The 17,458-nt window shown below is 38.2% G+C and overlaps 1 long non-coding RNA gene across 1 annotated transcript in view; it reads left to right on the forward strand.

The window, feature by feature from the left end:
• The first annotated feature begins 785 nt into the window (after nt 1–785).
• Nucleotides 786–17,458, forward strand: part of LOC112530668 — a 51,572-nt gene continuing 34,899 nt past the window's right edge. The window contains exon 1 of the long non-coding RNA XR_003072455.2: nt 786–940. This is a non-coding gene — a long non-coding RNA (uncharacterized LOC112530668). The remainder of the gene's footprint in view (nt 941–17,458) is intronic.

Genomic DNA, 17,458 nt, shown 5'->3' on the forward strand with positions numbered 1-17,458 from the left:
TTTTCTAGTGTGGGGATTTGGACAGTAAGTGGGCATTAGGGCATTTTTTGAATGAGCATACAAGACTTGAATTCACAACATATTTATTCATCAGTTTTAATACTCCATTGGTTTTGTTGTTGATAGTGTCAGTTTTTTAAATACAAGTTTGTTATCAGAATCTTTATAGAGAATTGAAAGCAGATCCAAATCCACTGTAAGTGTAAGAAACAAGAATTATTACTGTGACCACTAATAAATTTCATACTTCCTTTTTTTTTTTTTTTTTTTTTTTTTTTTTAAGAGCCTTTAAAGAAAAGTTATCTGATTCTTTCCTTTCATTCTTTCTTTCCTCCTCCCACCCCTTATGGTCACATTTATTTCCTTTCATAATTGAACAGGAAATTATTTCCCAAATTTGAACATCTGCCTTTTTTTCACGTGTGATTTGGAAAGGACTTTCAACATACATACTGTAGAAAGGCACATGTGTTGCTACGGACTTTAAGCTTGGCTATAGTATGATATATAAAAATAAAAGTGAACAGATGACACACTCATGTTACTCTGTTCTTATAGTAAGTCTCTATAGAGCACAGTAAGCCCACTGCAGGCACTCTGTGGCACTTCACACCAACAAGCTTTATCTCCCTGCCAGCACACTGTAATTAAAGGAAAGAGACATCAACATGAAATCAGACATGAGGTGCTGTCCAGTTGAAAAGGTTACTGCAGCAAATGAGCAATTAGTGCACCCTGCTGCAATGACTGCTTCAGCTTTGGAAAGGATTCCAAAGACAAAATACAATAGCTGAATAAACTGGCTTTGTAATCTGTTTGTCGTAAGTTGTGCAGTCAGAGCTACACAATGAGTTGGCAGGGTGTAAGCTTCAAGGACAGCACGAAGCCTGTTCTACTCAAGATCATGAGGCTCGTTCTACTACGATTTTACCGACAGAAGGTAAGAATAGCATTTTCATCAATATAGATCAAACACTTCTCTCTTTCAAAAAAAAAAAAAAAAAAAAAAGAATTCATTCTATGTACTATGAGTCACCTACTTCCATAAAAAGTCATGAAAATCAATTCCTTAATCAACACTACTCATCAAATAAGATTTATGGTTTAAATAATAACTAAAAATAAAAAATAAAAAAAAATACAGGTACAAATTTCCTCACTTCAAACTCTGATCCGTACCTTGTTTAGGAAAGCTAGATTTGGATTTGTTGTTTCACAGATCTGAAGGAACCTGATAGAGTCAAGCACAGCTATTCCAATTCAGCATTAATCAAAAACCTTTTCTTGCCTAGAGTTTTAAACTATACACAGATTACAGAAATAAATAAATAAATAATGAATACTTCAAAACAGATGATTTAGAAGTCCTTTGGATAAAGCAGATTATTCTGAAACTCCTGGATTCAAGACAGCATAATGGACAATTCTTTTTTGTGGACATCCTGTTTGTAAATGTAAAAGTACTGGAGCAAATCCTCAGTTTTACTGCTTTTCTGAGACCCTCTTTAGAAACACATACACATGCCTGTCCACGTTTGAGAGATATAAGCTGACAGCACATCTTCCCCAACAGCTCACCCTGATGGGGAGTCTAAACTTCCACACAATTATGAGATAGGTGCCTGAGAGAATGGCATCCACATGAATCCCACTCTAAAATCCCTTGCATACGTCAGAAGGAAGAGTAGGACTTAGCATGGGTGACAGCTCCATCAGTGTAATACACTCATCAGCTTTTTCAGACCCTTATTTCCTGGACTATTATTTGTTTCGAAATGAGCTTCCTAGGAACTGATTTCTGCACCAAGGCTAGGCTTATTTTGGTTTAACATCTTGTTTTCAGGCATCAGTTTGACAGCATCATATTAGTATCACTCTATCAACAAAAACTAAGTTTAAAAGCTCATAATTACTGTTTAATGTTTAATATTTATATAGTGCTTTACAAATCTCAAAGCACTCTAAGGGAAAAATTACACAAAGCAGCAACAGTCAAGAGGAGGGGGAAAATAATGTGATGGAAGAGTGACATATAGTCAGGAGAAATGTGAAGAAAAGACGGATGAAACTTTTAAGTGAGATTTACAATGGCAGGAAATCTGCAAACTGGAATTTGCAGTCCTGTGTAGCAAGTCATTAATCTGTAACAAATGTGTATTTTCCTCAGTGTGAAAGATGCTGTAAAAGCCAAATAAATATATTTCTCTGTGATAAGCAAACAAAGACATCTGGATTCTGGAAAGGAAGCAGACAATGTGGGTAGAACCCTTCCTTTGACATATACAAAGGGAGAGCTGACAATGAAACAGATTGTTGCTTTCATGAAGAAAAGGCTTAATTGTTCAAATCCCAGCACTAGCTTCCTCCTTCCCCCTCCTCCTCATCTCCTCCTCTCACTCCCTTCTCATGAAAGCTTTGGCAAACAGTGAAGGGTGGGAGGAAAAGTCTTTCAAGTATGGAGAGGCAAAATGTTTAAAGGAACAAGGCAAGAGGATAGCTGTAAGTGTGCGGGTTCACAGATGGCTTAGGCTAGTCTCAGACAGAGATGCTGCTGGGTGGGGAGCTGCTTTCATCAGTGTATTCTCACTGCTTTCCTCTTGCCCAAATCCCGCAACATGTGGGTGCAACGTGATTAGCTTGTTAATGGAAAAATTTTCTGTCTATCTATCTGTTCATCTCTCTGCCTGTCTACCAATCTATCTGTCTATACAAGCTTTCAATCAGGACAGCACACCAGTGGAGAATATGTGGAAGAAGTATAGTTAAGATTTGTGTAGCAGCACAACAAATGAGGAGATTGACAGGCAGCTCTAAACTGAGAGGCCTCTTTGACAGTAAGGTGGATACAGCATAGACTGTAGAGGATTCAATGGACAGAATATAGTGTTGTTGTTTTGGTTTGTTTTTTTTTTTTTCTCAGAACAGATATTTTTGTCTTTTGGCTTTCATCAAAATTGCTTTCATGGAAACATTTATCAAAGCAGTTGCATACAGATGGATGTGCTTAGGAAAAAATACTAGACAATTTTTCTTAAAATGCCTGCTTGGCGTTCATCCCTCGTTGCTAAGTACCAGTGTCACTGGGGGAAGTACACACAAAACTAGAAAGAGGTGAATGAGTCATTGTGGAGCAATGCTTGGTTGTCAACATCTCAGTCTTGCAGTTGGTGGTACACATCTTACAGCACACTTCCCAGAGAAAGCAACTCTTCCACAGCATTCTGCAGACTGGAAATGTCTCTAGCAATGTGTTAAGGTTTAGATTTTCCTGTTCTGCCTTTCTTAGTTCTTGTTCTAGGATCGTTGCCTCAATCTCTACTATCTCCTTTAAGGGAAGTTTTCAATATCTTCACACAATATGTTCAAAAGGCATGTGTTTTTCCCCAAAGTGCTAACAAAAATTAGTTGCTGGAATCGTGACAATAGTATCTTAAAAAATAAATTAAACTAGAGAAAAAATATATATTTCTTGCTTGTGCTTTGTAATAAGCACAAAATTAATTGTAACAGGCAAGACACAATTGCAGCTCAGCCCTAAGTGCCTGAAATAGCTTTCATATCTTGAAAGGAGCTCTCAGAAAAATGAGGTTATACATTTGTCCATCAGTTTCTATCCCCATATTTGTTGTACTATTTACATTGCTACAGGAGGTTAGTCTGACTGCAGAGGTGACTAAATGAATCCTAAATGGTATCGGTAAAGGAAGATCCTCTCAGACAATTCCCTTACATGCTGTTTAAAGAAACTGAATCAAAGCAAATCCCAAAAGACGCTTCAGAAATAGTTTTTGCATTTGTTTTTTGATGTCTCCAAGTACAGGACAAAAGTAGCCTTGTGATATCAAAGGATAAAAGATATGAGAGCTGTTCCAAACGTAGTGTCTCCTAGTTTGTTAGATTGGCCCATGACATCAGAGACGGATGCTGGGGTATGGCAGTAGAGGTTGAACCTTCCCACCAATATCCCATTCCATGTTGTTGCCATGTAACAGATGTCAACAGAGGGGTAGTCTGTCAGAGCGGTGTCTGACATGGAAGTGCAAATGAAGTGAAGCTGTGGAACTGAACTCCGTGAGGAAAAAATTGCACCCTTTGGCATTCATTGATTCATACTGAGTATTTATGGAGACCAAACAGTGGATGTTAGCAAAGTCACCATTGCTGTGCATAGTCCATGAGAGACAAGCCATGTTCCAGACAGCTATGTACAGCTGTCACACCATGAAACGAAGAGCGTCTTGATCAGAGCATCCTCATGTTTCGGCAGATTATGACCAGGGAACTGTGTATGGAGCTGAAAATCAATGTGTTGAATATGAGGATGGAAAAATTGGAATACTACAAAGTTTCTGCCAAGTGATTTCCATGATTGCTCACACAGGAACAGAAAAAACATAATTTGCAAGCTTGTCAGGAAGAATAACAAACCTGCTGCAGAAGTTATTACAAGAATTGTCTGGTTCCTGTTTCTGTTGTGTTTCTATCAAGAAATTCAAAGAACATTCAAATGAACAATTTTAAGCAACACTAGAGCTGAATCTAAGCAACTGGGGGAATGATACCCATCTACAAAGAAATTCAGGGTTCAGACTAAGTAAGAATGCAAGAGCAAACTGAAGCACCTGCAATCTTCTAGGGAAAGGCTTCCCACTTACTTCTGTTGCCACTTGAGGCCTCATAAAAATTTTATAGTCAGACTGTTCACTGGTTGAGAGACGGAACCTGCAGTATGAAAATTATAGTGTTATTAAAACTTCCTCACTTATCTCCTGCTTACTCTTTCATTCTTTTCAAAAACTGAAAAACTACTTGAAGGCAGGTGGTTTGTACCCACATGCTGTTTTGCAGAAGCATTTTATGTAGTAACATGGACAGAAATGGCTCTAAGATACTTTTCCACTATGAAAATCAGATTTATGTTTGCAAAACACCCCTTTTCACAAAATAGCAATATCTAGTGGCTGGAAATCAGATTTACATTGTTACACAAATTAAGGCTTTCATAATGGAAGCATAGAGTGAAAGAGCATTACTGGAATGAACATAATTTCTCATTATGCTCCGTTTGTATCAGCACATCTCTCATGCTGCTAGTTCTCTATTTGCCGCTTTGACAGCATCTGTTCGAACTGCTCCCTCCCTTAGCATTTCATCTGTTTCTTTACAGTTTTGGATTTATGGATTCTCTGCTCCAGATCTCTCTATCATTTGCAGTATCCCTGTAGTTCCCCATATCTGATTGTGCCAGTGCTAAAACCTTTCTGTCTGTGAGAAATGAGTGATGAACACATGCAAAAGACTGGAGTTAATTAATGGAGAAAATATCCCAAAACTATTATTTTATTAAAAAAAAAAAAATCCTGAGAAGAAAAGAATGCAGCAACTGTTCTGTGGGTTTTGTTTGTTTGTTTGCTTGCTTGCTTGTTTGTATTAAAAATAAACTCACCAATATTTTAGTAATTTTTCACTGGAACTTTAATAGTTGTACTGATTTCACCCAAAACTGAAGGCTGACCACCAGCAGAGGGACAGTTCTGGCTCAGGTCCAGCCCTGAGTGGTAATTCCAGTTATTCTACTGAGAAGACCATGCTTAGCAAACATATATATCCAAAGTAAAATTACGAACTGTCAAGTTTATGGTGCTAGAGAAATTCCCCAAAGAGAAACAAGGTCTTAACCAGACATTCCAGCTGTGACCTGCATCCTGACCTAATACTCTTGTAAAATATAATCAGTTGCTACACAAACTCTCCACTCAGATTATCACATTGAAAATAAGCTTTACCTTTAGAGCCAATGCAACCTTTGCCCAGATATCTTCCCAGTCTGTAAGATTTCCACTCTCTATTAGCACTTCATATAATCAAAAGTTAGATCCTCCACCGATTAACCAATTCCTATGAGAACACAGAAAAATTCTCATCAAAAGCAATCAGTCATATTCCAACCAGTTTTTCTCTCTCTCTTTTTTTTTTTTTTTCCCCTCACTTCTAGGATTAATACTAGTTGAGTTTTTCTAACCCCCCAGAGACTTTCTCACATAATTCACTTTCATGGTGGTGAGCCTCCACTAGTTGCCTTGAAGTCCATGTGAGTGTAAACAGGAATGCTTTTAAGCTTGTCACTTCAGTGACAACACTCTTCTTTAATGCTGGAAGTTCTACAGAAGATGCCACTCATACCTTACACAATGTGCAGTCTGCAAGGACCAAAACATGAGAAGGAGAGAGAGAATTTGAGTAAGCCTGTAGTGGTTATAGAAAAGAACTGAGACAGAGGTGACAAGGGAGCAGCTTATATGACATTTTAATTTCTAAAATTTCATCACTGAACTTCAGTAATGAAATGGCCTAGAAAGGCTTCAAAAATAACCAAAAAGGAGCTTTCAGCTCATTGTAGCACACACAAAAAGAAAGAAATTCGTAAAACAACATAAAAAAAAGCCTTGTTAGCCATTACTTTACCACTCAGCACATGCAATACGGCAATGAATTCAATGAAGCCAATTTGCATACAGTGCACACAATAAGGGCATGAAATTTACACATTTTATTGTACAGTAAAGTACTTCTCAAGTCAGCATTAAAAATCTTTAAAAGCAAAGATCTGTGAGTGTACAGTGAATATTTTACAGCAAAGACTGTAGGATAGATAGTATTCATAAAATACATTTTATCTAAATTGCTACTGTCTTTAGCAATAAAAATGTCTGGAATAGATGTTGACAAGTGGAAATTATATTAAAAACCCCTATGATTTCAACGCATTTATGGCTATGCTAGTGTAATTTCAATATCCTATTGTATCTTTGCCACTAAACAAAGTAGGTTTGCCTCAAATTATGATTTTATATAGCAAGTCTTACCTCTTATTTTATCCTTTTTTACTTCAGTGGAAATTCACTTCAAGATAGACTGAGGGATTAGACACTACATATGGGCAAAAAGCCAGCAAAGTGCAAAATTCCTCCGTGCCATCAGCGCTAATTTTTTCTACACAATAATAGGCAACCTCACCTTTGTAGGGATTTAGTAATGACCTTAATCCCCAGTTTCTCATTCTTCCTCCATCATAGTATTTTACTCTTTTATTTTTACTTTCTTCCAGGTCTTGTTTCAAATGTCTTTACATGGACAATCTTCCTACCAACTTCATATTATAGTCCTAATTATTATTTTTGTCTTTCTGGCTCCTTAAATTATTTTAAAACCACATCACCTGCTTTCCACTCAGGCTGTTTTCTCCTTCATCTGGGCTGGGACCAGCCTGTGTCACAGTACAGAAGACGTCCAAACAAGCCATGTGGAAAGCAACTGCATTAATGGCACGCTCTTCAGCCTTGAGTAACAGCTTTCCATTTTGGAGGCTCAAATCTGAAACAGACTTTATTAACTATATGAAATTCCAATTCTCAACATACTTATAGTGTTGATAAATTTATAAATTTAGGAATATTCCTATAAAGACAGAAAAATGCACAGCTATGAAACAAGAACTGTTCCTCAGCTCTGTTGGAGTCTGTTGCTTCAAATTTTGCATTTATAAAGGAAAAGCTGTAAGAAGAGGATTAAACACTTCCTAATCCCATTCCTAGAAATGAAAAATCCATCTTCATACAAACACTTGGAAAATTGAGACCAAATGAAGAAAGGGCTTGGAAAGTTATTAAAACTGACAAGAAATCTCTATAGCAGAAACATGTTATAATGCAGGACCACAAGATCTCTCCATCAACATTCCCTCCTCTTAGAAGTGTTTGGACATCCCAGCCTTGAATGCAGGCTACTTTGAATGGCAGGCATGGGGCTGTCCACAGTGATCTTAGTAGGTATTACCATGACAAATAAAGGTCTGGAATTCTCCAGAGTCAAATGTTTTTCCTCAAGAATCCTGAAGAAGAGTGGGTGAGAGATGGGTGTGAACATTGGTTACATGACAGTAATTAGGTATGTTGACACAATACTGTTTAGACCCCTTCCCTTACAAAACATTTCAAAATGTAGACAAGGCTATGTCTGGAAACTCTTGATACTGCAGCATGCCAGTCTGTTTATAAAAACATAGCTCATTTAGCTGTGCTGACCAACAAGTACTACGCACATTTTAAAGATGTCTCAATTATTTGGCATGTTTTATTGAGAAGAATCACAAAAAATGAACTTCGAGTGACTAACCAGTGTGGACTATTTCGCACTGAATTGACTCATTTGGATTATAAATTTCTGTGTAACAGTGGAGAATGTAAGTGAGAGCCCAGGAGCAAATGTATGCACTTCGGATCCAGCCATCACCTCTTTCTACATCTGCATGGACTCTGGTAAGCTAGTGGTTGCCAGTTTCCACACTCAAAATAAAAAGACAGAACAACATGCAGTAGAATAGTACTGAAAATAAAAAGGGCTTGGTCCAGCTCTCAGATAAGTTACTTGCTGTTACTTTGATCATTTTCACCATATAGGGCCACATTTAAAGACCTCAAACATTACTGTGAACCATGCTATGTAATTGCAACTGTTTTATGTGTTCATCCAGACAGTGGTTAATCTTACTCTTCTGCATGTGGGCGTTATACAAGTGTAGTATGGACTGTTGTAATGTATGTACATTATTTCCTTCTGTAAGCGCAGACATTAATATCCCATAAAGAAGGGAAGGTAATGAGAGAGACACAGATGTCTCTATGCCTGGTGGTCTACATAAATTTCATTTGAGGCTATGCATAGTCCTGAGGAGCCTAAGGAAGCATTCCTGAGCATTCTAGAGTGAAGTAGTGCAGAAGCAGTCTGCCACTATGTGGCCTTAACAGTTGCTAAACACAGTCCATAGCCTAAAGAAAAGCAACATCAGTGTTTCACGTGTTTTTGTTTGTTTGGTTGGTTTTTTAATAACACAAGTACCATATAATTCTTATATTTAATAGAAGCTTCCCTTGCTTTAAAAATCAGTATGAAAAGGTAGTTCTGTTTAATAGAGACTATGGCTTGCATAATAAAGCATACAGAATTTAGCAAATTGAAACTACCCTGGAAAATACATTAGGTTTAACAGAAATGGACCAGCAGCAGTCAATTTGTGTTTGATTTTACACAGAGAAACACATAATCCTATTATTAGGGCTCAGTTTTCTACTTTGCCCTACTTACTGCCCAGTGGGTTGGCACAGCCACCTTTAAGAGCTCTAACAGTACCTCCACTCTGTGCACCCCTTCCCCACCTCCCCACAAAGCAATCTGCAGTCTGGTTGTCAAACACAATTATTTATCTGGGTAACAATATGAAAGGCAGCTGCAGCAAGCATGGAGGTCAGGCAAAGCAGGCCATGGATGCAGCAGCACCTGCCTCTTTCATGCAAAGACGGAGCAAATTACAACATTTGTCGCCAAGGAACTGAGCAGCAGTACCATGTGCAATGGCCTCATAAGCACCATTTTGATCATGTGCAGGGATGTATCTTTTCAAATCTAGAGCGAGGAACAGATGTTCCATCAAAAGACACGTTTAAAATAAAGATAATTATGCAGTAAGAAGCTTAATTACATAGGATTATTCAGGTCCACTTAATTGCTTGACAGGCTGAGAGCCTCCCACGTATTTGTGACAGAGGAACCCTTCTCTGACTGGGCTACCAAACTCTCAGGGCTTCAGGACAAGTATGGCTGTTTTAGTTACTCAACTAATATCAATTTCTGATTTTCTGCCAGAAGGAGAAAATGTATACAATCTTATCAAGCAATAATACATATATATTTTTAATTCTGATAAGCATTGCAATTTTTCACAATACTGTGATCTGCAGAAATGAGAGCAAAACTTATTAAACCCAGAAGAATATGAATGGTACTTAGGCATCTCACAGAGGTCAAAGAATAGAATTTCCTCTGGTTAGGCTGCCCATAGAACCTTGCACATCTCTGGTTTTCTTAAGTTTGTTATGGTTTCTCCATGAAGCATATAAAAATCTTCTTTTACCCCCCCCCTCAATGGGTCACTTAGTTTATTCACAAGCAAAAATTCTAGTATTCAAACAAACATATGCTTACTCTAAAAAAAAACCCATTGTTTTCTTTGTCTTTGCTTAAACAACGCAGTGTGGTTGGTGTGGCTACAGCACAACCGTGCTGAGAGATTGCTTAATCATGGGAAGTCATTGAACTGATCATACTAACACATTTCACAGCAGAATAACCATTTCTGAGACACGATGACAAGGTTTCTGTGTGACTCTGTCAAGTCCTGGGAGCTGACCAGATGCAGAGCTGGCATCCAGTATGGCTCCAAAATACAAAATTATCAAGGTAGCTTTGTCACGTGAATCATGATGAAGGGGAGATCTCTGCACTTCTTGGGGTGAGCAGCTATCCTGCAGACAGGGAGTTTATCGAGAAGCATCGCTCTATATGGGTTCCAGGAAATAGTTCAAAGGATTTTATGTAGAGAAATTTTCGATTAAATTACATCCCTCCCTCCAGCCCTACCTGCTTTAGTTTCCCATGCTCATCACATTTTTTTTTTTGATGAAGTACTGCAGGGCACTAGCAAGACCACGCACAGAATTTATATTTAAAGGTGTAGAAATGATATAGAAATCCTAAGCACTGAAATGATCTCCTATTATTCAATAAAAGAAGCACTACAGCATTCACATTTGTCAACCAACGCGGACTTTTCTAGCAAACTGGGAATGATTTCAGAGTACATTACTGAAAAAAAAGACCTGCAGAAGAATTAACTTCATAAGAAATTAAAGCTTGCCATTTAGAAAAAAAACCCTAGTTAAGACTAAGCCACTAAATGTAACTTAAAGCTGGGAAAGATGATTACCCTATAATGGCTCCATTCACATTCACGAAGTTGGGGTCATTTTAAACTGCTGCTATGCTTTGGAAGGCTGCCCAGAAAACTTTGGTGTGAAAAATTTGCCGAATGCCTTTGCGCTACATTAGCTAACAGTATTTAAGGTCAGTAATGCAGGTGCAGGTTTTCTCCTGTTTAAGTTGCATTGTGAAAACTTAAAAAAATCTATGCAGAACTCTTCCTAAAGCTCTGCAGAAAAACGGCTTTTTCTCAAGCCTTTTAAAGGAGTGCTGAGAGATGAGGGCTGGTATAGAGAAAGAGGAGGATGGCTTTTTTTTTTTTTTTAACGTCAGGAGAAAACACAGAGAGCTGTTCATACACCATAAAACACGAAAATAGTTTTTGCATTAGTTTCAGTGGAGAAGTTAACTTTTATAAAGATATTCTAGCACTAAATGCAACTTGCCAAGCGAATCACATAGACTTAACGCTCCTTTCCACGCTAATGGTGGCAGGGTGCACTTAATGTTTCCCCTTTACTGCTTGAGAGGCTTTTGGAGAAGCATATGCTCAAGCTCTTAGCTCTGCAGCAGCAATCGTATGCTAGTGTGACACTATGACTGATCACATTCAGGCGCTGCTTCTGTCTCTGTAAATGGGCTTTCAGTTTTAATGGAAATGTTCAGTTCAAAGCAGCGTATACATTACATGTGTTATTAATGGTTGAAACAGATGCTTCCTTCTAGTGAAAGGGTTTGTTTTTATATAAAGCAAATCCCTCTGTAAATCTGGATCCTTTATTTGGTTGCGTATAAATTTGAAGGATAATAATATGACAAGCTCTTTCCACTTTGTCTTACATTACAGGAGCATTTAAAGTTTTAATTTGTGCTTCATATTAACAAATTTATATACATGAACACATATATGGCTCTGTTTGTTTCTGTTGTAAATTGCACAGTTTCTTAATCACTGCTAAGCATAAAATGCCCTATCAGTAAATTATTTCTACAATAAAATACATGATGTGATCTGCAAATGATGGTTATTAAATTCAAGACAAAAAATGTTGCATTTATATTGTAGTTTATGTTCAATTAGCACATGCCTGCATTAATCCGAAGTGTCAGCATAGAACTGCAGACTAAATGAAAATGAAGTACCTTGAAAAGGAATTATTGTCTGTGCTAAACAGAGTAAAAGCCAATTTATTTGGGAGTTTGCCTGAGCAATTCTACCTGAGACGCTCATGAGCAATTCTACAAGCATGGATCATGTTTCCAAAAGGAAATTATTTGATTGCTTTACTTTTTTATGTGCTTTCTGTGGAAAGGACTGTGCATGTGACAGATTAATGATTCTAAAGCTGGAGCAGCTGCAGTTCATGAAAAACAGATTATTAGCAAGGGGAAGACATCTTTAGAAATAAGTCATCCTTTTCTTCTATTAATTATAAACAAGCCTGTTTCCTGGGGCATAGGCTGCTCAGGAGAGCATAGGGAGGCCATGGTGGAAACAGTAATTATTGTCTTTTAGATGAAAAACCTAACAGTAGCTTTATTTATCGGATATAATTCTGCTAGAACTGAAAAACTCTGTAAGTGATGAGAGGGAAAATAACTCTCCCTTCATGGGTGACTGGAATGTAGAATTAGCCTCTTCTAAGAACAGCAAGGCACTGTAGGACAGTACGCCCTGTATATTTTGAAAGTGAGAGATATGCAGGTTAAAACTACCCCTGACTGCAAATCATGTGGACCAGAATGCTGCTATGAGGTGGAGGTACATTATACTTTTGACTTCTGCTCTCTCAACCTGTATGAATTTTCTGTCCTTGAATAAATATCTGAATGGATGTGAGTTTGCATTATCAAATCAAACGGGTACTGAAAAGTGGCATAACTAAAATCTACTGAATATCAGGAGAAAGCACTCTGAATTCATTTGTCTTTTTTTCAGTACATATAGCTGTGCAAGCTTAGGAATAACCCCCCAGAGGTTGGTTGGAAAACAAAGTCTTTGCATGTGGATTTTACATTAGAACACCATTATTTGTACAGGAACTTTAAAGAGTCCAGCTGGCATAAAAACTCCATGTAAAACTGGCACCACAGTCCTGAATGAAATGTACAAACTTCCTCTGAGATTTACATTTAATTAAGGTGGATTACGTTTGCTTAATCATATTGCCCCAAAGCACACCCTCCTTGAGCTCTCCCCACCATCAAGTTTGCTCTGGAGGTGAATAGAGCCATGAGGTTTTCTCAGTGTAGTTTTCCCTATTTTGCCCACACTAGAAGCAAGGTGAGAGGCAGTTTTCAGCACAGGTCACAGGACACAATGTTTTTAGCTGGACGGCCAGCTCTGCAAAGCTCACTTCTGGGCCATCATTGTTGACCCATCCTTCAATCATTTCTTTCAGTTGGACTCTGCCACTCATTCTGACTGAACAACAGATTCCAGCCTCTATATAAGCATCAACTGGATCAGGACATAACTCTTAGGATGTACCATGCATCTGTAGACTGTGGTTCCTATGAACAAACGTCCTGCTTGAGAATTCACTGGTTTGGCACTAGATGGATCAGCTGGGGCAAAATTCCCGAAGAATGCATCTCAGTTAAAGAACTTAAAGTTCATCTCTTAAAAAAAAAAAAAAAAAAAAGTAATTTATCATGTTCCTAGACAACAGAGCAAGTGTCTCACTCCAATTTATAGGAGGAAGAGGAGGTTCTTTGAAATATGTATGCCAGGTGTGAGATTAAGAAACAACGGTTCAAATGTTGGTCCAACCAGTTTATTACAAATGTTAATAAGGGAGATGAAGAAAGGGGAGGACGGACACTATTACGGATTGGGGTGATGGGGAAGGGAAGGCGAGCGATAGAAAAGATAGAAAGAAGCAAGCATTGCGTAAAGCGGGGATAGTCACCACCAGGATCCGGCAGTAGTCCCGTTGCACGACGTTCCGATGGTCCGAGGCCGAAGGGCAGGAGCAGCGAGGCCTGTCTTGGGCAACGAGATGGTGCAGGTACCGGGTGGGTCCAGTAAGAAGCTGCAGAGTAAGCCCGGGAGGAAGCAGCAGGTCTCAGGTAGCAGGCCCAGGGAAGTCCGTCCACATACGGTCTGTAGTGAAGGATCTGATGGCAGAAACCCTGAGTACGTCGTGGTGAGGGATCTGACGGCAGAAACCCCTCTCCTCATCGTTGTTGGACCCTCCTTTATCCTCCTTTTTTTCCTGCCTACGTGACATCCCTGGGTGCTTGAGCAAGAGTCATGTGCATACCTCTTGAGATGGCCATCTTCCTCGAGATAAGTCCACACAAAAGACCGTTTCCCGGCCATTATCAGCAGCTTATCCCTCTCTTGTTGCCCCTGGCCTTGTCCATCTGTGCTCCTTAAAGGATTTCACAACCCTTAGCCAGGACCTGTCCATCAGTGTCCTCCAGACAGAAGATTTCTCTACCTTTGCCCAGGACTTGCCTGGACTTGTTCCTCAGCAAACTTTGAGTCAATCATATAAAAGAATAATCTCTTACATCAAGTTCTTATCAAATAAATTTTTTGCCTTCAAATGCAGTGAACAATTTAGACATATCTGCAAGTTAAAAAATAGCAATGGAGGGAAAAAAGGAACTGTCATCAAATTCCTCATCCAGACATGACATATAATGTGTGGATAGCACCTAAAATGAATTTAAGTCTTGACTTGGATCTGCAAATGATTTATTATTCAAATAAAAATTACCCATGCATATTAATCTGAGAAGACATAATATCATTTGGGAATTTGGATTGCCAATGACTAATAATATTGTGATATATCTAAGCAAAATAAGAACATTAGAATCTATAGAAGTTCAACCTTTTGTCTTGCCTGGGCCAAATTGAGTGAAGAGGAAAGTTCTTGGGCCACATGTAAGGTATATAATAAACTTTGTGTATATAAGGAACAAAACGTCTTTCATCATTTTAATGTTTTTTAATTATGACACACACACAAAAAGCAACAAAAACAGAATGAGTGGGATTTTTGAACTTGTTTTTGTTAAACTAAGGCATCAGCCTGGTTTGGCAGCAGAGGTTGCATTTCTTATTGTATTCTCAAGGTGCTCATCAGATATTTTTGATGAAATTCTGTTCCTCCTGTGCTTCATCCTTGAAAACAGCACAAGTGTATGCACTGCCATAAAATGATGACATGAATAAGGCATGAATGTGAAGCGAGGGCTATTTTTCTCTGGTAAGACAGATCTTACAGAACTCTAGTAGAGAGATGTGATCAATATTTTAGTTCAGTATCAGTCTGTAAATCTATACATTCCATTTGGAAATATACAGGTAATTTATTTACACTGACTCAATAAAATAATGTTTTTTCAACAATCTTGAAACTTACTCTCAAGTTCCTTTATCAAAATGGAAAGCACGACTGCATATTTTTCACTGTTCACAGAACTGTGTTTAGGCACTATCAAAATTTGTAAAATTCTTTGCCATAACCTGAATTATCACTGTGCTGTATCCTCCCCATATCCTGGTTCCAGCTCAGACAGTGCCAATTGCTCACCAATATGCGATGTGTGAAGAGCTGCCACCAAGACGGTGGGGGGCTGTCCTATCCTGGGCTGCTTGCAGTCCATGGGTTGAACACACCTGGTCTATATTTTCAACATCTATATGAGAACAGTATTCCTTCCTCTGAGACCAAGCGTGCAATGAATATAATGAACTTTGTCAAATTTTCTTGAATTTGTCATGCTTAATTTTATTTCATGCAGGCTAGGCCATTTCTGAGATCATTTTGGTACATAGAATATTTGTATTTTGGTATTCATTTAGAGGTAACTCAGTGGTGTAAAACTAATACATAAATCTCTGGTGAGAGAAACTGCACTGGAATGGGTTAAACTTTCTTCTCTGGGGCAAAGATATGTTCTAAGACTAACTTAATTTAATTTATAGCAAAATAGCCATGTTCAGAGATCATGTAGTACACATGGTACTTCCAAATTGCTGTATTCTAGACATTTATATGCTTGTAGTACAAAAGTTCTAGTGATGTACATCAATTCCATGCAATTGTGCACTGTTTAGGACTAGTGTTGAATCAAGCTTTATTCTCTCCTTTCTTCTTATTGATAGTACAGCTCAAGGAAAATGGCACACCTCATGTGTTACACTTGCCTGGAAGGGCAATCTGCCTTCAAGTGGCAGATTATAAAACTTACTTGGACAAAAGCTGACCAGACATGACAAGAAAGCATGAAGTATGAAGATAAGCTTTCAAAAGAGAGACACAGATGAGCCCTTGCTCATGAATTCCATATATAGGACTTTTTTTTTTTTTTTCAGATTACTTCATTATATGAAGAGTATGGTCATTTCTGGCAGCCAACAGGCAGAAAACAAGTTCACTGAAATAGTCAATTTGTTTATAGGCAGTCCTCAAGGAGCAGGCTGCAAAATAATTTTGTTTTCCAGAGACAGCTAACAGCTACCTGAGACCGTTAAACTTGAAAAATATGGCTTCACTTTTAGTGCTTGAATGTCATACTGTTCAGTATTCAGCAATAGCTCAAAAATTGCTCAACTGGCAGAAGAAAGCAAAACAAAACACCTCAGACATACATTTGAAGCAGGGTGATTTAAGGGAAAGTGGCTTTCTCTCGTTATTATTACTCCCTAAATGCAATTCATAGCCTCATTTTAAAAGTTTTTTTCTCCTCCACCTAACCTCAGAGGCCTCAGTCTCATGACGGCTGCTACTTTTCTTTCTTCAGATAATACATGAATACAGATAATAGCCTCTAAGTGTCACAGATTCAGCACAATCTCATGCTTACTTGTCAGGAAATGTCCTCTTTCTTCAGATGTGTTTTCAGTTACAAATGCCTTGCAGTGGCTTTTTCATGCTGAGCACTTCATCCAACGTTGGATCTGATCCAGCCCTCAACATTGGCAGTGGAAAGAGTCCTGTCGGATTTAGTAGGGATAGAGTGAAGCTCTGTGGTTTTTTATCCTTATTTCTATGACTCCAGTCCTAAGCACAGCACTTAAACAGATGCTTAAATTCGAGTATGTGAGTTAGTCCTATTCAAATCAATGGCACCACTCACATGCTTATAATTAAGAAAATGCAGAAGTGCTTTTATGACCTTGTATACATTTATTTGTGGGAGTAGTTTTATATGCTATTAAATTATTGTACGACACACAGCTTATGAAAGAACAGTACTTGTCATCTTAAACATTACAGTTATTGATTGAGAGAGGGAATTGTAAGTAACACTCTCTTAAGCATCCACATGGGGCATTTATATGTACACATGACTACATAGCAACAAATACAGCAGTAGAGACATAGAATTTTTATATTATATTTATTGTTTCCACTAATAGGAGTTTACACCAGTATTTGTTGTACTACCATAATGAGGTCCCTGTGCTTCTATATGTCAAGTCACATTATGTCATGACCCACAACAAAGACTCTCCTCTTCAACATGGAGAGGCTTAGCCCTAGTCTGCATGCTAGGCAGAAGAATTGAAATATGTGGGGTGTATATGAGTTCTGCAGCTGAAATTCAAGAATGAGATAGAGTTCAGCCCTCCCAATGAAAACATTTTAGGAGGAAAGCATTCCTAAGCATTCTGTGTTTA

This window comes from Gallus gallus, chromosome Z (genome assembly GCF_016699485.2).
Source record: "Gallus gallus isolate bGalGal1 chromosome Z, bGalGal1.mat.broiler.GRCg7b, whole genome shotgun sequence".
Classification (NCBI taxonomy): domain Eukaryota; kingdom Metazoa; phylum Chordata; class Aves; order Galliformes; family Phasianidae; genus Gallus; species Gallus gallus.